The sequence below is a fragment of the Euprymna scolopes genome, chromosome 20, assembly GCF_053919585.1.
Source record: "Euprymna scolopes isolate OS-2025 chromosome 20, ASM5391958v1, whole genome shotgun sequence".
Classification (NCBI taxonomy): Eukaryota; Metazoa; Mollusca; class Cephalopoda; order Sepiida; family Sepiolidae; genus Euprymna; species Euprymna scolopes.
The window spans coordinates 51,063,750-51,086,207 of NC_136501.1; the positions used below are offsets into that span (position 1 = coordinate 51,063,750).

General features: G+C 35.1%; 1 protein-coding gene and 1 pseudogene across 1 annotated transcript in view; both read left to right on the forward strand.

The window, feature by feature from the left end:
* The first annotated feature begins 2,942 nt into the window (after nt 1-2,942).
* Nucleotides 2,943-3,061, forward strand: LOC145241735 (5S ribosomal RNA; annotated as a pseudogene).
* Nucleotides 3,062-13,418: 10,357 nt separating this feature from the next.
* The window catches only part of LOC145241429 (galanin receptor 2a-like), a 921,585-nt gene continuing 912,545 nt past the window's right edge, over nt 13,419-22,458 (forward strand). The window contains exon 1 of the mRNA XM_080104379.1: nt 13,419-14,057. The gene's annotated coding sequence lies outside the window, so the exon portion shown is untranslated. The remainder of the gene's footprint in view (nt 14,058-22,458) is intronic.

Here is a 22,458-nt window from a genome sequence, read left to right on the forward strand (position 1 = left end):
ACGCAAAATTGGCGGAGGAATTTGGTAGTGTTTTTAAAGGATAAATCGTTGAACTTTGACTCCTTGACAGCCAAATTTCTGACCGAAAATCGATTAAAAAGGTTTTCCCAAATCTTAATACACCTGTTGTCAAATCTTGAGTCTGTAGACTGAAAATTGACAGATTAGTTTGGTAGAGAAATGTACACACACAAAAACACACACACATAAACTTTCACTTATATATATATATATATATATATATATATATATATATATATATATATAAAGCTGAATGTCTGTGTGTGTGTGTGTGCGTGTCTGATTACATATAAAAATAGAAGATGTATCGAGACACAGGAATGGGTTTGTTTGATTTGGCAGAACGGTGGTTCATTAAAATTGTGGGTTTTGATATATATATATATATATATATATATATATATATATATATATATATATATATATAATAAATTCCGAATGCATGTTAACAGTATTAAATTATTCTTTAGGACGAAATTAATATTTATGTATTACGAAGGAATAACCATCCTTACGTTTTCGAAGGCGAAACAAAATTTCTTCTCTTGGACACGTCATTTCCCCACAGTAGAGATAATAATCATTGGCTAAATGGTACAAAAAGAACGCGCTTTTAATCAAGCTTGAGTTTTGAAGTCTTTAAACAGACAAGTTCCTAATTTTATAAGATGATTGCATTTTCTTTTCAAGGGAATCACCACATATCAAGTCCTGAAAGGCTCTCAAGAATAAGGATTAATTAGTGTAAAGTTGTCAGTGAGACAATAGCGTAATGATTGATAGTGACGGAAATTGAGGAGAATTTAATTAATAAGGTGGATGGCTCAGAAAGAACTTGTTTATATAAGACTTGAAGACAGTTCCAAAGCAGGCCCGCGGTACAGTGTTGCATAGGCGGCAAATTCTATGAAAGAAACTCTGTTCATGTTATTTGTGTTTAGGTTTAGACCAGGGTTCGGCAACTCGTTAGACCCCCCCCGGGCCGGATCATGTTATAATGGCAGGCCGCAGACTGGACGGAAGCTATTCATGAAAAATCAAGGAACAATCCATATGCGAGCCGCTGTCAACAAAAAAATAGTATTCCTCAAGAAACGTCAAAATACTTCTAAGTGAAAAAAAAATCAACAGAAGTGAAATGGATGAAATTATGACATGTATGTTTGAAACTGTTATTTAAAATTGTACCACAAACGAATCAAACGCACAAAAAAAAACAAGCACATATACACGTATACAGGTGTACAATAATTGCAGACATATACACTTGCGAACGTACACATGCGATATAATTTACAGATCTATGAAACACACACACACATATAAGTGACACGACGTTCAATGAGCGAGATCAGAGATTCGCCACTGTAGATCTCGTGCTCTCTGCTTATCCAAATTATGACAACTGGACCATTGCCAACAGCTTCAAAATGCACTGCTGGATAGCCACGAATAACAGGGTAATAAAACAACGTTTCCGGCCGCCGTTATAATCTTGGTGTGGTTTCAAGTAAGGGCCACATTATACCACTTTACATCTTCGATGTCGGCTTGAAAGTGACCAAAGTGTACCTGAATGTGTTGAAGATCTTCTGGTGCAATCAGATGGCTGCTGGCAGACCCTGGGTGTGGCAGCAGGACTCGGCACAAGCCCATGTCCAAATAAACCAAAGCTTCAGAAGGAGTGCAACGACTTTGTACCTTATCTCTCTGCTCCCTTGATTACTTCGTTTTGTGATGCGTCGAGAAAATCACCAACATGATCTCCCAAAATACCAAAGCTAGCCTAATCGCCGCCATCCGCCGAGTATTCGCTGAACTCCCGCTGGCGCTTCTGGAAAAGGTATGCTCCGAGTTCCGGACACGTATCGAGACTGTGGTTGAGGCTGAAGGCGGTTACATTGAATAGATGCCAGCTCTCCTATTTAATCAGTTACATGAATTGATTTTTTTTCAATCAAAGTTTTAAAATAAATCTGCAGTATTGTTTTTAGGGCAACAACTTTATCGTATCACTCTCTCTCTCTCTCTCTCTCTCTCTATATATATATATATATATATATATATATATATATATATACTAGCTAAAGTACCGTCGTTGACTGGGTTTAAAAACAGCCTACAGAAAATGGACTCTGATTTATAAAAGGGTACTTTTGCTAGTATATATATATATATATATATATATATATATATATATATATATATTCAATATGTGTAAACGTATGGTTCAAAATAGTAATATAGAAATATATTTCAAATCTAACTTTTACAGAAACTAAACCACTGTACCGGATCACTTCTACGGATTTTACATTCCCTCTTATTTTCCTCTTCAAATTCTTAACAACTGCAATTTTAAAGTTTTCTTAATTCTATACTTAATTCATGAAGTATCAACACTATCTTCTTAACTTGGCAATTTTTGGAGTAAGCTGCCTCCTATTATAATTTAATTTGACTTACTAAGGACTTTTGAAGTTTAATCTATTTCGATTTATTCACATTAATATTATGGATTTCTCTTACGAGTATTTTATCATCAACAAATTTCATTGCTAGGAATTTCGTCATTTGACTATATTTGAATTAAACTTACGTCAGGTTTTATTTCTTTTTACCATTTCAATTAATGTTTTTGTGCATTGCAAATTTCAATGTTTTGATTTTTATGCATACTACTAATTCTATGTTACGGATTCGACGTCACCTACACTCTAACGTTATTGTCTTCATTAATGTGCTCTCTTTTATTGCCTTTTTCCTAATAGCGACGTTATTTCTTATTCGTATGCTTTCGCATACGCCCGTCTGCGAATATATATATATATATATATATATATATATATATATATATATACAAACACACACACCCACACACACACATATATATATATATACATATATATATATATATATATGCATACTGCATAATAACGTTGACACACCGGTTCCCATCAGATCACCGAAGATAAGCAACGTTGAGCCTAGTCATTACTAAAATGGGTGACCAATTTGGGAAGTCCAGGTGCTGTATGTAGGAGGACGTCGACACCTCCCTGAAAAAAGTTGCAAAAGCCTAACGTCGTCATCTCCCCTAACGGGGATATACATGCGACTGGAGACTACTTGTGAATTTCATACTCCCATGAAACTTCCTCCTCCGGAGGAAGCTGGTTAAACCCTTAATAGGGTTGGTGCTGACTGCACACACACACACACACACACACACACACACACACACACACACACATATATAGATAGATAGATAGATAGATAGATAGATAGATAGATAGCTGAACTCGAAAAAAATTAAGTAAAAATAAAAATAAAATATAATAAATAATGATTATAAATAGACTTAGATATTAAGAGTAAATAATTATGTTTACATAGCAATTTGTCAGTATATATACATATATATATATATATATATATATATACGATGTAGCTTGTGTTATTAAAGACTAATATGGTGGTATTTTTAGCCAGTAATAATCACAGTTTAGCTGTTTTTGAATGTTGATATATTTATCTTATTGAATTAGTAAGGTAAATGTACATTTAATCGAAGGATATGCATAATTGATAGTTGAGTATGTTATATTAGCTATTTTGTTTTGATGGGTCAATTTAATTCATAGGCAAATTGGATTGATGAGCCAATTTAATATGATTAAATTAAAGTATTTTTTTTTATTATCAATATTTTACGAATAGTATCTCCTAGATTTTGTGAATAACTTCTTGCTTTATATTAAGGTTTTTGTTCCTTACAGGCGCTGCTTAAGTTTGAATTAAATAAAATACGTATTAAATACGTTTGAAGCCAAAACAACGCATTATTACAAAATAAATTACAGGGTGACCCCCCCCCCCAAGAAAAAAAAACAGAGGACATTCAATTGTTTTTTCTGAGCATTTTACAGTCAACGGAGAAAAAAAGACCAAAGACCCTATTGTTTTGATGTGATGTTTTGAATATAATAAACTGGTTATGACCAAAGTTTTATTTCATTTGGATAAAATACTAAGAAACAGGACTTAGTTAGAGTTGGGGCTTGTTTTTTTTTGTCACCCTGTATGAATGTCAATATAAATTTCAAACAAAATAAATGTCTGTTTATGTTGTAATAATGCGTTGTTTTGGCTTCAAGCATATACAATATGTATTTTATTCTTGCTTTATATTTTAAACCTATGTACAAGAAATTCTGCAGTATGACTGAGATCTAATAAAGCAGATATCGCGCTAATATGATAACCTATCTTGGGGCTATGAATCCTACGGGCTTTTATCAGAAAGGTGTTTAACTACTCTAGAATAAGCAAGAGTTTTTTGGGTTTTTAAAAAATTCGTTGCGAACTTTATAACATCTCCATTTCTCTATTTATCAATATTTTTCCTTTGCCTTTTCTTTTTTATTCTAAGAAACAAAATTCAACTGTTTTTTTTTTCCTGAGGACCACACATTTATCTTTAGTGAGTTGTTTGGTGAACTTCTGCTATTCATCGAAACACGTGTAAGACGTACTACATTAACATATGAATAAAATACTATGAGCATGAAATAAATACATCTGGTTTTTAAATGATTATAAACGATTCGCAAACACACGCACATATGTGTGTGTATGTATGTATGTGTGTGTATGTGTGTCTATGTATGTGTTTATGTATGTGTGTGTATGTGTGTGTATGTATGTGTGTGTATGTGTGTGTATGCGTGTGTGTATGTGTGTATGTGTGTGTATGTGTGTTTATGTATGTGTGTATGTGTGTATGTGTGTTTATGTATGTGTGTATGTATGTGTGTACGTATGTGTGTCAGGTCATGTCATGTGCTACTGGTACCATGTAACCCAGTACTACCTGCCTCATGGTCGGGTCACCGGCGACTAAACTGGTTCCCCCACCAGACTTGTTTGGTGAGGACGGCGGCTAGTCTCCCTGAAGGATTAAAAACAAGACCTTCCAAAGGGCGAATGAACTCTTTTTCTGGGTCAACGGCCAACTAGCACCGTGTATATTTGTGTGTGTGAATGTGTATTGGGGTGGAAAGGGCTCCCGTAAGCCGTGGTGAAGGCAACCTTTCTAGGAGAAGCAAATCTCTGATTTAAAAAACCATAAAGCGGAAGACCATTACGCGCATTAAGCTGGTCTGCAGTTTAATTTGTTGCTGGCTATCTTGCTCTTGCCTGTTGCTGGATCTAAACATTTTGAACCGAGAGAGAGACTTAGCTGTCGTACAAAGCTAAGACTCTGTAACATCATATTTGTATAGATACTCCCTCAGGCTTTTGAGCTCATGGATTTTAAATGTCTGAGGGAATGGCACTCGTCTGACAAGAGACGTTGCAATCATCATGTATGTGTGTATGTATGTGTGTGTATGTATGTGTGTTTATGTGTGTGTATGTATGTGTGTGTATGTATGTGTGTGTATGTATGTGTGTATGTGTATATGTGCGTGTATGTATGTGTATGCATGTATGTGTGTATGTATGTTATGTATGTATGTATGTATGTGTGTGTATGTATGTATGTGTGTATGTGTATATAAACTCTACAATTAGACTGTTGGTGATAATCTGATTCCCTATGAGGGCAGAGTGTGGCACAAAGTTGTTTTTAATGTGTGGGAAAACCAGCTCCCCAAAAAGAGGCATTCTGGAAGTGGGCAAAAACGAAAATTACCTCAGTACAGAAGAGTTTCCCATTCATTAACTGAAGACAATGAAACTTAAGTATAGCATCATGGCACATACTGCACTTCGTATTATTTGGATCCATCCGACTACTGTTCTCATCTTGAGTGTGATTTTCACAATGTTTTAGTCGATGTAACCCCAGATGTATTTGTTCAAACTCGGGAATATTTCTGACGAACTCGAGTATTTGGACAGAATTTCGAACGGAACCCTTTATTTACTTCACGAAGGTAGCATGCTCCTGTTCCGCCAGATGTGACTGGATAGAGGTACTACGTAATTCGCAAGAACCACGGACGCAGTGATTAGAATACTTGGAAAAATCAATTGTAAAAGTGATATTCTTCTGAAGGTTGAAGGTTCAATCCTCAGTGTGGACGACCCAAAAATACTACTGCGAATTACTTAGGACTTCAATCCGGTCATGGCTGACGGAACGAGAGCATGCTACCACCATGAAGTAAAGGGTTCCGTTCAAAATTCCGTCCAAAATCTCGTGTTCCACAAAAACATTTCAAAGTTGGACAAGATACACCTAAAGAAAGTCGGAGGTTACATCGACCGAAACGTTGTAAAAATGAAACTCAAGATGAGAACAGTAGTCTGATGAATCCAATTCACATGAATAACCAATCCTCATCTAAAACATTCAGAAACGACAGATACTACAGTTGGATCTTAAAATTAGACTCTTTACTATTTTCTTTTCATCTATAGTCTAAGCTCAATTACCATATTTTGCTTTTGCGTTAATCTTGTTGACGCCTTACATCAAGTGGCTTCATATCCCGTCTGGAGCGATTTACATAAAAAAGATTGGTATCTTCTACTTTGAACAGTGTTGTTGAGGAGCATCACATTGGAGTCACTAATATTAAGGAACGTTTTTTTTTTTCATTTATTTTGTTGACGTACCTAAACGTTTTAAACTATCCATCGTGTCGTCTATTTGATTTGAAATAGGGGAAAACATTAATTTAGTATAAACAACTATTAAATGAATAAAAAATAAAGTGTTGCCAATAAAAGGGAGTTGTAAGTGCCCGAGAACATTCTAAGTGAAAGACGGTATTGTATATGTAGGAGAAATTGAGTACACGTGTTCTTTTCAGCTGTTGCCATGTGCGTTTACGCTTGTGTAAATTTGATAAACTTTGTAGACTTAAGTGCGTATTAGACTTCCTGTTTTGTTAATCACAAAGTGCGTGTATTAACTGTGTGTATATGCTGTCGCTATGTTTGCTAGTTCGTTTTCGGCTCTTTTTATGTGTGCACTACTTGCCGAGACCATTTCATGTAAAGGTCCACGGATACATTATGACGTAGGCACGCGTGTTGTCCATGGTAAAAAGAATAGGAAAGAGGAAAAAATGTTAGGCGCGGGATTTAGGAGTGCACGTCTCTTGTATTGATTAAAAAAAATACTGATTTGAGCTTTTGTGCAATAGAGAGCATATACAATAAGCCAACATGCACTGCCGCTGTTGCTGCTGCTGTTAAGCATAATTCAGTCATTCATGTCGAATGAATCAGTTAATTATTGTTGGCATTCGTTCCTCGATATCTGCCTAATTAGAATCATTTATAAAAAGGCATCGGGTACTTATAGGAATGGATCGCTTGAAGGTTGCTAACAGATCCTTAAGTGAAATTGTTTCCGTGGAACGAACTGCATTCGAACCTGGCACATTCGAGTTGTCAGTCCGTATCGTTAACCCCTTTATCACCATCACCCGATGCTGCTCTTTACTTTCTCAAAGATTCCTGTTATTAAAGAGAAATATCCAATTTGTATTTTGATATTTCGAATTCTTTTGTAAATTTACCAAATTGTGGTGCGTTTGTAATATTTGACTGTCAGTCCCGCAAACGGCTGAAGGGTTATCTCCTCTTTCAACGAACTCAATCACAGATGGCGTGTTCAAACTCAGAAAATAGTGTGTTTCTATACATTTAACCTCATTTAAGAAGTGTTAAAAATATGGTTGCCATCTATGCATATTTGCAGTTAGTTCAACGCCGAATTGTGACGCTAGCTGGACATATATCTCAACAAAATCATCCAATGGAAAAGTGTTTCTGTGTTTCAAAGAGGTCAAGCTACTGGTTCGGAGACCTAGTATTACAACCAAGACTCCCCTAGAAACAAAAAAAGACACTTGTTCGAGATTGGAATTTTTGACCGCAATGAGTGAACCTATATCCGTTGATGGATGACACAAGAAAAGAAGTGTCGAAGTCTGATCATCATTTCCGAACAAATCGGTGATCCAAATTCCTCCTTTTATTATTTAATCCTCAGATATAAAGGCCAAGAGTCACTCGAGGATAACAATGACTGAAACGGGAATGATTAGCAGTCGAAAAATGATAAATATGACAGTATTGATACTTAGGTTTAACGGCACTTGATTACATATGCTGTATTTATGAGAAGGTTAGAAGAAAACCAAGTTTCAATCAACAGGAAATGAGTTCCGCGACAACGTGTTTCACATGCGGTAAGACCTTACAAAGAAGCTCTGTCCGAGGAAATTTCCACCTGATGCTAATCACGTGAAAGGAAAAAAAAAACAGTTGTTCAGCCATTATTGTGCATGATTGAATTACTTTTTCTTGCCCTCTTCTTGTCGCTGAGTGAAAATAGCCAAACAATGTTGAACTTTTTTTTTCCTACTAATAAGGCAATCACGAAATTGTTGAACAAGTCAGCGAGGAAATTTCATTCTTAGCATTTGGAAGATTTCACGTGATTCGTTGTGCGTACTTGCGCGCGAAACAAAAACAGTGTACTCTTTTAAGTGGCCTTATTTCCCTCGATCAAGAAAACTGTAATTTGGAATTTGTGCGTGCATGATAGTAGATACATCTGTGCAGTGTCTTCGCCTTGATCATTAATGGAGACGAGTGTTTGTATCGTATAACGTGATTGACTGATATTAGGGAGGATGTGTCGTCATCCACCACCACTACTACCACGCCACTTGTCATGTGAGTTCCGAATGAGAAACGTTTCGAATCGTTGTAATTTTTATTTGCACATAAAGTCATTTTGAAAATGATAGTATACACCGCAACATATTTGAACACATGGAAATAATACTGAATGGTTATCCTGATACTAGCTTCCGGAGATACCTTTAGCATATACATGAAGTATTGCTGCCGCATAACGTCTGGGGCATCAACTGCTAATCCATATCTCTTAGACGGTACAAAATATAGTCTATAACCTAATAGGCCCCACAATGTCTACGAAACTCCTGTCTCATCATCGCAGTGTACTTCAGCAGTATGTGTTCCGACGAAATTACTGCATTTGTATCTTTCAACTAAATACCCCGAAAAACCCGACTTGCAGTAAAATCCCACCCCTTCATTATAGAATGCCGAAGATTTTCTCTTCAAATGTTTTTTTTTTCTTTGGACCTTTAGAATTCCCTTCCTATTCACTGTTTCTCGGACTGTACCAAAATAAAGAAATTTAAACAATTTCACTGACTTGTTCAACAAACATCTTCCTGCAAAACTTTCCACCCAAAATGATCCCCGTAATTTTGACTCTAATAATATCAGATCATTAAAATTCCTCAGTTTTCTGTCAGACTGATTGTCGGGGAACGGATTTTCGACTGGTATCTTGCAGTCAACAGAAGCTACTCCGAGCAGACTATGTTGAATATTGTTACTTTAAGTATACATTATGTGGCTACCAGTGCATGGCGCCAATATTCCAACGTTATTATCTTATATTAATAGCGTTGTGTGTCAGTAATGCGGTTAACGCGGTACTGATTTGAACCCAACTTACTTGTGTCAGGTCAGTGCAGAGAGGTTAAGTGTTTGCCGGTGACACATACCATCGTTGGCTTCCATTGACAAAACGTGCACCAGTGTTGCTAGAAATTGGCTGGGTGCGTTTTGAGTGCAGGCCGTTAACGGTTACAATCTCCACACATTCACCATAAATAGAAACGCACATAGGATATTTTGGGGACAGCCGGATTTAGAGTCTGTCGGATTTGATCAGAGAAAGAGTTAGTTTGAGATCAGGAGGGTCAGGCAAATGTACTTCGATGAAGACGTTAGAAAGCTTAAGTCAGCAATACAATGGGTCCCCGCTTCACTCGTAGACGAATAAAGAGATCCTTGCCAGAAAATAGTGATCGTGTTTTCGTCCTGAATGTTTTTTTTTTTACAGATCATTGACTAGTGACGGGAAGAATCGCACAGTAGAAGACAAATGATAATTATAAAAAGTATGGTGAAATCTTAACGCGTATTTTAAGAAACATGGCAGCCCCCGACTCTCCAGTATCGCTCGTCGTAAAAGTGATTTCCTTACTGAAAAAAAAGAAAAAAAAATCTTAATCAATGTACAATGATTTTTGGCATATAACATTTTCGTTCCGTTCTACGGCTACGTAAACGATAAACATTTGTCTGTATTTTCTATATTTTTTATTAAGTCGAATTCTAAATAAAAACCAAAAATTAAGGAATTAATCAGATTTTTTTTGTATTTATGCAAAATACGGACGGTGCTAATATAAAAAAACCATTACAAGTCACTTATCCGATAGATTTTTCTATAAGTTTAATTTAAAAATATATATTTTTGCACAACAAATTTTTTATTTAAACTATTTTTTTGAATTTGAATCGTTTTCATTCAAATAAAAAAATAGCGTTCGATTTAATTATTGTTTGTTTATCTTTAAAATTCACAATTTAGTTTTTTGCAGAATTTGATTCAAACATGGATTTACATAATTCTTGTTTTTGCTTTTTAATTTTTATTGAATGAAATTCAGTTTCGATATAAATCGGATCGTGTTCCTTAATTTTCTTTTTGTTTTTAAATAATTTTTTAAAGTAAATAATAATCGAATTTTCGTATTTTCAATATATGAAACAGCGACACTTTCCTTATTTAATTAATTATCATTTTGCGTTTTGAAAATAAATTTTGAATAAGTTCAGTTTTATTACAAATTGTGTTTCTTTTTTTTTTCCTTTTGTCAGTGTAAGTTTAAGTTATCTATTTTTTTTAAACTCTTATTTATTATCGACAAATCTTAGTTGCTAGGACCTCAGGCGTGGCGTCATTTTTCAGTGGACAAGCCTAAATCTATATTTACGTGATGATATCTGTACTCCTATAATTTTTTTGTGTATTGATATCCACATTAAAACATTTTTTTCTATTTATTTGTTTAACTCCCGATACCAAAAACTAAAAATCTTCAAAATTTATTCATGAAAATCTATTATTAAGACAGCAGACTGGAAAAAAAAAAAACTTTCTGCAAAAATCATTTCTCTAACAGCTATAAAAGGTAAAAAATGTAAACTTTTGAACTGAAAATTCTCCATTTTTAAATCCGTATGAGAAAATATACAGTTAAAAAGATAAATGATTTAACTTTGTTTTGCTGAATTATCAAGGAAAACGACCGTAAAAAAAAGAAAGAAATCTTATCTAAAAACCATTAGGAAACAGGTGCGTTTAAACTTAAAAATAAAGTCACGCGTGAAGTCGTAAATGAACACATATAAAACTTCACAGTATTTTCCCGGCAAAAAAACACTCCCTTTTAATTGGCCGTGTTCACACGTAAAATATTTTTTCATGCTTCCGAAAATAAAATACAGTCACTTTTAGACAAGTTTTATAAATCCCGCGGCAATTTCTTTGAGAAATGAAAAAAAAAAATAAATAAATAAATAATAATAGTGAGTACCGCGGGCCGTAATCGTAAGGCTTATGGCCTCTCGAGGCGGATATTGAAGGTTGAGAACCGACTTTATTTACTACCAACAATTTGTATTAGGAGGGACAAAGTGTTCGTAGGATGGAATGTGATTTAACAAAGGAGATGAATGTTCGTAAAATGTTTGTAGGTATATGTGAATTGAAAGAGGATGAATGTTCGTAAACTGTTTGTAGGTATGTATGAATTGACAAGGAGTGAATGTTCGTAAAATGTTTGTAGGTATGTGTGAATTGACAAGGAATGAATGTTCGTAAAATGTAACTTATCTTTTTGGACGATGGAGAGGGTTAGGGTAGGCCAGTCATCCTGCTGTCGGTGATGCGTGTCCTGGCTTGTAACTGGAAAGCGAGTCTCTTTTTTCATCAGCGCTAGCAGCCCGGCGTCTTCGTCTTCTATCTCCTCCTCCTCCTCTCTTCTTTGGTTTGTGTGAATTAGGCATTGTTTAGAATTGAAGGCGTTTGGCCCATAACATGAGAGCGTAGTCGGCTTCAGTTCACTGGTGCCTGATTTCTTTTTCTTCTTCATCTCTTTAGGTCGGGTGGGAGAATCCGCCCGTGCGTTTACTGACCCAGCAGGGCGAATCCATTCTTCCTCCTCACCGTTCCCTCAAATACCCTCGTTTTATAGTCGCAAACTGGCTCCCAGTGACTGTGATATTTGAGGTGTTTATTTCAGGCGCGGAGCTCTGCCGTTGGTCGATAATTATTTTGTGGTTATCTTATTTTTTTTCTTACCAAGCGGAAGCGATGCGTGGAGCCATGTGCACAAGACGATTTTTCATTTTGTCTTTCATGGTGGATGCGTTGGCTTCCAATTCTCATCATGTTCCCACAGGCTACACCTGTGACGTTGGTAGATCACGTGATTTTTAACGGGCTTAAATCTATTATGTTTACGTCGGTCAAGGGCTAACTCAGGAAATTTCAGGATTTTTGAGCTTGCTTTCCTTGTAACAGATTTATTTGTAGTTGTTGTTGTTGTTGTTATCATTATTATTATTATTATTATTATTATTATTATTATTATTATTATTATTATTATTATTATTAGTTGTTGTTGTTTTTGTTATTATTATTCCTTATCTGTTTTCTTTGAGTTTTCCACAACTTGTTTTACTTTTTTTCATTTTTTTTATTTTTCTTCTTTTTTCTCACTGCTTTTTTTGTCGCCTACGTTTTCTCCTCGAGGAGAAAGGCTACTGAGTGTACAGCAGTCATTTTCCTTCCTCTTCTTCGTTTTTTATGCTTATTCTTTCTTCTTCACCTTCTCAGCCTTCTCTTTCTTTTTCGCCTTCTTCTCCTCCTTATTTTTTTTACTTCTTTGTCTTCTTACTTCCTTGCGCTGTTCTTATTTTCTTTTTCGTCTTTTTTTAAAATCTTTATTTCCTTTTCTTCCTCCCCGATTCATTTATTTTTCTTCTTTTTCTTCTTCTTTTATATTATTATCATTATTATACCTTTTCTTCTTCATATCCTCTTTCTTCTTCATATCCTCTGTCTTCTTCTTCTTCTTCTTCTTAATCTTCTTCGTCTTCTCCTCCTCCTCCCCCTCCCCCTCCTCCCGTCTTCTTCTTCTTCTACTTCTTCTTGTTCTTCTTCTTCTTAATCTTATTTTTATTATTATTATACCCTTTCTTCTTCATATCCTGTCTTCTTCTTCTTCTTCTTCTTCTTCTTCTTATTATTATTATTATTAATATTATACCTTTTCTCTTCATATCCTCTTTCTTCTTCTCCTTCTTCTTCTTCTCCTCCTCCTCCTCCTCCTCCCGTCCTCTTCTTCTTCTTCTTCTTCTTCTTCTTTTTCTCCCGTCCTATTCTTCTTCTTCTTCTTCTTCGTTCACTTTTCTCCTCATCCTCCTTTCCTCCCCCTCCACTCTCACCCATTTCATCCTTTATCTAACCCGTCATCTTCGCCGTTTTTTTCTCTCGAACCGGTAAAAAAAATAAATAAATAAAATAAAAACACAAGCGCATCATCACTCAGTCCCAACAACTCAAGCAAACCAATATTTTCACGTTGTTGCTGTTGTCATTCACTCGCACTCCGCTGACGCTACCGCCACTTCCTTACCGTTTATTAAACAATAACTACGGCATTCCCCAGAACGTCGTTAAGCATCCATCGCATCCCTCCCTTGCTCCTCATTCTCTCTTCCTCCGTCATCATCATCTTCGTAACTCTTCTTTCTTACGTGAAATTCTCGCTTATACAATAAGGCCGACACGCGCTATTATTACCCATTTAGTTTCGACGTCCAGCCGAAGCGAGTAACAGTGCTGCGAGATCAGCTAATCTTACCGGATTATTTTCAACACCCCCGACGCTGCTATCAAGAAGATAGGATAAAAATAAAAATAGCGAATAAATAAAAAAGTTATAAAAATCTTCAGTAACAACGTTTACTATTTATCCACAATTCTATTTATTTTTTTTTAATCCCGGACGCTTTTGACTCGTTGTCAACAGTATTTCCAAACAACAACGACCAAAAAAACAACAAAAAAAAACAACAACTAAAAACCCCCCAGCAAAAACAAGAATCAGGTAAGTAAAATCAATATGTATATATAAATCAAATATGTGTGTGTGTGTGTGTGTGTGTGTGTTTATGTGTGTGTGTGTGTGTGTGTGTGTTAATTTCTTTGTCGTTTTTTTTTTACGGGGATGAAGCATCCTTACGGACGCCAGATATTCGTCCAGTATTTCAGTCACTCCAACCAAGAGATCTTTTTAAAATTCTAATCGTTCCTTTGAGTGTAATTGTTTGTATTTCTCTTGCACTTGGTTTACCGGGTATATTCGACAGGTAGTTTTAAAAATTCTTTTTCATAAGTCCGGTTGCTCTTATAATTACTGGAGTGTGTGCGTGCTCGTGCGTCGTGCGCCCGTGCGGCGTGCGCATGTGTATTAACGCATCAAATGTTAATGTTTGATTTTCAACCAATACTGATTTCAAATTTGGGCCATGTTTTATAATAATAGCCAACAAAACAAAAATAAAAAAGGTGAGAAAGCAAATATATAACGAATAAATGTTACCAAAGGCAAGATAATTTAATCTTCTACACAACCGAATAAGTTTTCGTAGTTTGAACTTACTTTTATTCTTGTTGATATTTAAATTTATTTTACAACGTTTATTTACTTTGAAAGAAAAAAGTGCGATGTTTGTTGAGTTAAAGTGAAAAAATAAATGGCGGTCTCGTTACATCCATATGGACCCTCCATAATCACTCAAAATCGAAAATTAAACAAAATACCGTTAAAAACTCACCCAATAAATGTACCAAATTTTGCGAAAATGTAAGGTTCTACCAATATTTTATTTAGCTTTCGATTTTTGAGCGATTATCGAGGGTCGATATGGATGTAACGAGACCGCTATTTTTTTCATTCTAACCCAACAGACTTAGCATCACTTTTCTTTCAAAGAAAATAAACGCTTTAAAATAAGTCACATGATAACAATAAAAAGCTTGGTATTTTTATTTGTTTGGTACCGCGCTGAAATAATAACGTTATTATTTGGAAAGCCATTCTTAATATGGGGAGAGGAGGGTGTTTTGTAACTATTCTGTGCTTCCGCCTGACAATTAAAAAAAAAACTATCGTGAAACTTGAATTTAAATTGAAAAAAAAACTATTTAAAAATAGCACGGTAATAAAAATACATAAGCACCAAAAACTTATCTAAATACGCAGGAGAGTAATTTATCTTGCCTTTGGTAACATTTATTTGTTGCATATATATTTTTCATCTACATTTTTTGTTTCGTTACTTATTATAAAAAATAATAAGATCTCTTTCTGTTATAATACTGCTTACATTAACCATCATGATATCGTATGAGTCCAAAGATTCTATTATTGGCATTGGTTTCCCTAATAATTATCAAGTCAGAATTATTTCTAGACAATAATCGTGAACTTACGGGAGGAACCATAAGGAAGGTTGCCAACATCCTAAGTGAAAGTAATTTCTGTGGAACGAACTGGACTCGAACTTAAAACACTCAGGTCGTCAGTCTGTGTCGTTAACTATTGGACCACAGTTATCTCCTGTTAATTGTCTGACCACTTCACAAGTTTCTCGCTTCTATCAAGATTTATTGATTTATTTATCAATCGATTTCTTTATTTTCTATTGATCGATTATTTACTGAAATAAAAAAAATGCAATCGCATAAAGTATCACTAAAAATATTTTAAAAAATCGGCGCTTCTACACTATTGCAACGAGATTTTGTAGTCAATAAATGGATTTTTCAGATAAAAATAATGGTTTCAACTGATTTTCTTGTTAATTAACGTTACAATTGTAGCTTCGAAATTATGCAGTCGGAATTACCTGAATATTACTGAATTATTAAAAAAAAAAACAACTTTAATAGTGTTAGCAGTTGAAAAATTGCCGCCGTCTTATTTAAATCGAAACGGAAAATTACCTTCCTTTTGAACTTTGTGTTTTAGATCGTTTTCTTCAAATTCTATTTTTGGTGTTAATGCAGAGGGTGATCCGCGCTATTTTTTAAATCGTATTTCTAAGTTTTATGATGTGTTTTTTATTCAATTGTACGGTTAAAGTACAGAATAGGTACAAAACACACCCCTCTCCCCAATGTTAAGAATGGCTTTTTAAATAATAATGTTATTATTTCAGCACGGATCACTCTCTGCATGAGTACCCTATTATTTATTTTCTTTAATAAAGGATTTTCTACCTTATCGATTTTTGTAATTTTTGGATATAATCATCTTAAAAATACGAGGAATACGTAGATACCATTGTTTTAAAATTCAAATTCAGTTTTACGATTTCCGACATTTTGTCCTAATAGTGTAGAAGCGCCCAAAAAATCTTATTAAAATAATAGTTACTTAAACAGATCTACCAGAATGCATTTCGGTTTCCATTCGGTGAACCACTTTAACGTTTTATTAGCTGAGATAAAAAAAACACACACACACACACACACACACACACACACACACACACACACACACACACACACAAAAACATGAATTACTTCGTGAACCTTCGGAATTTGTCAGGAATATGAAATTATCTAGATTGCCGAATAGAAAATAAGTAAATCTGGCGATAATGTCTTGAAAGATTGAAAGTTTTGGCAATTAATTAAATTCGATAGCTTGATAAACAGAGATTAAAACTATATAAATTGCTTATAGTTTTATAGCAAGTGTGTTCAATTAATATTAGGTTAGTGCAAAAATAATGTTTTTGGACGTATATATATCCGATAAAAAAAGAACAACATTATTTTTGTATTAACCTAATATTTGAAAGATATCGTAATTGCATTTAACTTTTAAAATCCTAGTTTAAAATTACTAGTGCAGAATGAGACCCATATTGACACGAAAATTTCCGATTTTTTCCCGATTTTTTCCCGATTTTTTCCCGATTTTTGCGATTTGCGAGACGAACCCAAAACAATCAGAGAATTTTTCGACTTTAAAAACCGTGATAAAAAAAATGTAGAAAGGCAGACGATACTAAGCATGCGAATGCAAAAACAAACTTTGAAACTTCCTGGAGACAAAAAGAAAAAAAAAAATCGATTCAGTTATGAAACCCGTTCTTAGAACGGAGGCAGAGGCAATTCAGGTACACAATGAAAAGTTAATGTCGGTACTAATTTACGGTTCAGTGACGGTTTAGATTTTTCCAGTTTGCTCTGTAAATCGCAAACGAAAACACTCGTGTCGATACGTGTCCCATTCTGTAGAAGTAGAAAAATAAAAATTTTGTCAAAAAACAAAAACAAACAAAAAAAAAACACCCAAAAAACCTGACAATTTTGGTGGTTTCATTTTTTTGGTGTTATGTAGTCGCGTTATCTGATGTTTTTATATTCTTTCTGTTGTAACTTCTATGCGATTGGTCAGTGTTCGCAGTTTGTGTGGGTTGATTTATCATTATTATTTGCTCACTAGGAGTAGTCGCGCTGGCCATCATCAAAGATTTCTCTTTGAGACCAACTTGTTGTCTTATCTGGAGTCTGAGTGACAACAAGTCTCTTCAGATTTCCAATACTCTCCACCACTTTCGGTAACATTTGCAAATGAGTTTCCATTATCGCAACAGCCTTTTACCATTGATTTCCCGTTGGTAGCGATCATTTGCGTTCACTGGAATTTGGGTGGTAATAAGCCCCCTCCCAAAGGTCCCAATCCTCTTTGCCCCCATCCAACGGCTAGTGCTTTCTCTCCTCTGTCTTCCTATCCTCCTTGACCCTCCTCACTTATCTGGTGGGGTGCCAGCTTATGGTCACACACACACACACACACACACACACACACACACACACACACACACACACACGCGCACACACACACACGCACACACACACACAAGGCAAGAAGCGGAGTTAGCTTACAAGTATACAGTTTTCATGATTCATTTTCTGTTCCGTCTGCCTGCTTCCCACCGGACTACAACTTGGATGTCTTCAAGTCCAATGTTAACAAATTCCTAATGAACCGCCCCCTTAAATAAACACTTCATCAAATCTCCACACTAACGTAATGTACTTGCAATAACCCTTATCTCTGAGTGGCTTCCGGGCCTTGATAAGTGGTGATCACTGTGTAAAAAAAAAAGTTCCTTTGTGTTTTATATCGATAGTAGTTTTTGTATATCCAGTTTATGTTTGTAGCTCATATGTGTTAATTTCCGCATTCAAGGTTTTCTTTAATATGAATAAAATAAAATATGCATCAAGTGCGCTTGAAAGCCAAATCACAACGCAATATTAGGAAAATAAACAAATATTTTACTTGTTTGAAATATATATTTCGGAGGAAACTCCATCCTCCATATGTTGTTTCTTTCTTCTTTTTCTCTTCTTCTTCCTTGCCATGTTGTAAAGTTGGAGAAAGAGAAGTCTGTTTGTAAAGAGCCGCGCGTTGTATCGCAGCGGTTGTATTTTGAAATGTTGGAACTGTGCGTTGGCAACGCGAGAATAACGTCAAGGGTGTGAGTTCCATCAAGTGCGCTTGAAAGCCAACTCACAACGCAATAATTAGGAAAATAATCAAACAAGTAAAATATTTGTTTAGTTTCCTAATATTACGTTGTAAGTTGGCTTTCAAGCGCACTAGATGCGCATTTTATTTTATTCAAATTAATTCAACGTTTCTATAATGGAACTCACACCCTTGACGTTTTCTTTACTATTTCTGCAGCTTTCATAATTGTTATTCGTTTTATCTCTTCATCCATCTCTCTAATTCCAATCTCCCCATTTCTTTTTTCAAAGTCTTTCGGTATTATTATTATTATTATTATTATTATTATTATTATTATCATCATTATTATTATCATCATTATTATTATTTATCATTTATTATTATTATTATCATCATTATTATGATTATCATTATTATTATTATTATTATTATTATTATTATTATTATTATTATTATTGGCTCAAAATGGGCTTTCACACAGGTCACAAAGATCTCTCCTTCACAACAACCTGTGGTGTCCCCTAGATGCTGAGTGACAGCAAGTGTCCCCATGTTTCCAGTACTCTTCACCTCTTCGATAACATTTACAAATGACTTTGCATTATCGCAACAGCCGCTTACCACTCATTTCTCACTATCAGTGGCCAATGGTCTTCTTTCGTCTATATGAGAGGATGAAACGGTAACAGGGGAGAAGGTGAAATGTAAGACATTGACATGGCACTGTGAGCGCAGTGAAAAAGAACGAACTAGTGATCCTCATCCAATCTCTCGCAATGCTAAATCTTCTCTGTGCAAAAACATCGGAATACGATAAACATTTTTTATATATATTTTTATATATTTTTTTCAATATTAGAAATTTACTACCTCCAATATATAGTACATTGTCTATTAAATTGATTATATGCTATTGATTGTGCCTATGATATTACGAAATAATCGATTATTTAAATACATGTCTAATAATTGACACACGCATCCACCACCCAAACACACACATAAATATATAATGAGAACTAGCAAAAATCTCTTAGAAGAATACTAGCCGGGGAAGGAGGGGGACACCCGGCTTTGCCCGGTCGTAAAATGCGTTTAAGTATGATATTTTAACTTGTCCGGATTTCGTACATATTATTGTAGAATTGGGATTTCAAAAGTAAAAAAAAAAAAGTATTTGGGTGCTATCAAAAAACTGTAGCATTCAAAGCTGGTGACGTTACCACTGTACCAACGTGACAGGCATATGAACTGATTAAAAATTGACAATTCAAAATAATCTAAGATGAATGTACAAAATGTATAACAATTTTTTTAATTTTTGACCCATTTTTGACCCCCTTAAAAACATATTTTAACCGGCTAAAGACCCATAAAATAACAATTTATAAAAAAATCCAATCCTTTGAAGTCTCTAGCGTCGCCTTGCGACATTTAGTTTCGGGAGAGATAAGGTTTGAACATATGGAGACAGTCAGACAGCCAGCCAGCCAGCCAGACAGACAGACAGACAGACAGACAGACATATAGCCTTTTATATATTAGATTTAAGAAAACTTATAATTTCCAATAAACAGACTGTTTCGAAACTATTGTAAGATGCAAATCTATATAGTTATAACTAGGCCTATGACAACAGCATATTCTTTTCATAGTTTTTACTCTAGAGTATAGATGTGACACAGTTAGACACAATTAGTTAGCCGAGGATCACATCCGTCTATATAAAAACATATAAGATATAAATGGATATATACCTGAGAATCAAAAGAAGGAAAAGAATATGCTGTTGTCATAGCCCTTGTGATGATCTGAACGTTTACAATGATAAATGTTTAGGTCACTCATACAATATCGATAAGGAAGATAGGCTTTGCATGATTTCCCTTTTTCTATGATCTTACACTGATTGTTGACAAAACATCATCAACGCTCTGATTCCCATCTGGCATCAATTGGTATTGATGGCTCTCGTCTGAGAGAGGCCCCGTGTTTTGACAAGCTTCTGGGGTTGACCTTTACTCCTGATCTGAAATGGAACACGTACATCAAGTCTGTTGTCAAGGTCGCTGGAAAGATGGTGGAATCCTTCTACCGCTCCAGAAGATATCTCACTACTGATGCAATTCTCTATCTATATAAAAGCCAAGTACGTCCAAGGATGGAATACTGCTACCATATCTGGGAAGGAGCTGCTAAAAACAGCCTATCCTGCCTTGACAGAGTACAAAATAGACTTCGTTGCTTCGTGTTACATGATAAGGGCTGTACCCTTTTCATGTAAGTATAAAATTAGAGAGATTTAGTTAAAATTAAAATGAAATAGAATAGACGAAATTCGAACCTCGTAAATTAGGTTTAGAAATAGATTACGAGAGAGAATTAGGAAATGGAATGTAAAACAAAGCATTGTTTTGCTTAGAGATAAAATAGTTTCAAGAAAAGAATTTGCGTTGACAAGTCTGTTATGAAAAATTCAATTGAGGAATGCAACTATAAAAGATAATTTAATAAACATGTTTTTAACATATTGGAAAAATAGGTTATTGGGAATATAGGTTAAAATTCCTTTTGTAAACAAAGGAAAAAGCTTTGGACACGCATGTTCAGAACACGTGAAAAAAGACACAGGTTTTATCATGTGTATGACGTCATGAAAAATGGGAAGTTCCAGATATAGATAAAAAAACTTGAGAGTTAAGAGACAGAAGCAGGGAGAGAAACTCAGAGAGAGTCTGAGGACGACAGACGATAGTCTGCAGTTTGGGATTCGAACGCCTAGAAGCGAGACTTTTGAAACTTAATATGTGAAGCTTTGAATTATTGATGATGAAAATCACGGCCGGTCGTGAGAAGAAATAAACCCATCATGTGTTTTTATAAACGTCGTCTTTGTGTTGTAATTCTACCAAAAGGTAAAGTGAAAATTGTTATTATATGTCTATATATCTGTGTTATAAAATGTCTTTACATACACGTCTCGACATCTCATATCGACAATGTGAACTCTACATCTCATATCTACACTAAGACTGTCTGAACACTATCTCCTCACTCAAAGAGCTTCTACACTTCTAAGTATGAACGTTTTTAATATATATGAATACCGTCATAACACGAATATCTCTAAGACACTACAACATCTCTCTCTCTCTAAGACTCTCACTATTAAAAAGTCCTTACAACGAACGATATAACAACAACAAGAAAAGCATAACCATAATAATAATAATGAATTATATATACAACAAACAAGTATGAACATTTATATATATATATGAATCGCGTCATAAAACGAACAATCTCTCTCCTACAACAACACCACTTGTAATAAGACTCTCTCGTAATAAGACTCTCATACAAATATAACAGGATGCCCTTTTCTCTACCCTGCAACCTCTCTCCCTCAGAAGAGACGTTGCGAGCCTATCCTTGTTTTATCGTTATTTCCATGGCAGGTTCTCGTCTGAACTCAAATCTCTGCCCCCCTCGCCAATCTTTCACGAAAAACACCCGTCTAGCCGAATCCACTGTGAAAAATTTCCCCCACTCTTTATCTGTGCCTAAATCAAAACGTGGATTCTATGAACAAAGCTTCTTTCTTAGAACTGCACGCCTGTGGAACTCTGTTCCGTCTGCCTGCTTCCCACCTGACTACAACTTTGATGTGTTCAAGTCCAACGTTAACAAATTCCTAATGAACCGCTCCCTTAAGTAAAGACTTCATCAAATCTCCACACTAATGTAATGTACGTACTTGCAATAACCCTTATCCCTGAGTGGCTTCCGTGCCTTGATAAGTGGTGACCACCGTGTATAAAAAAACTATTTGTGTGTGTGATGCTGACAAAACCTTTCACAAACCTCTTTTATCGTTTCTTTACAACTCGTCGCGAAAAGTGCCTATCGATTCACCCCTGGTATCTTCCGAATATCAAGTTGTCCCAATTAA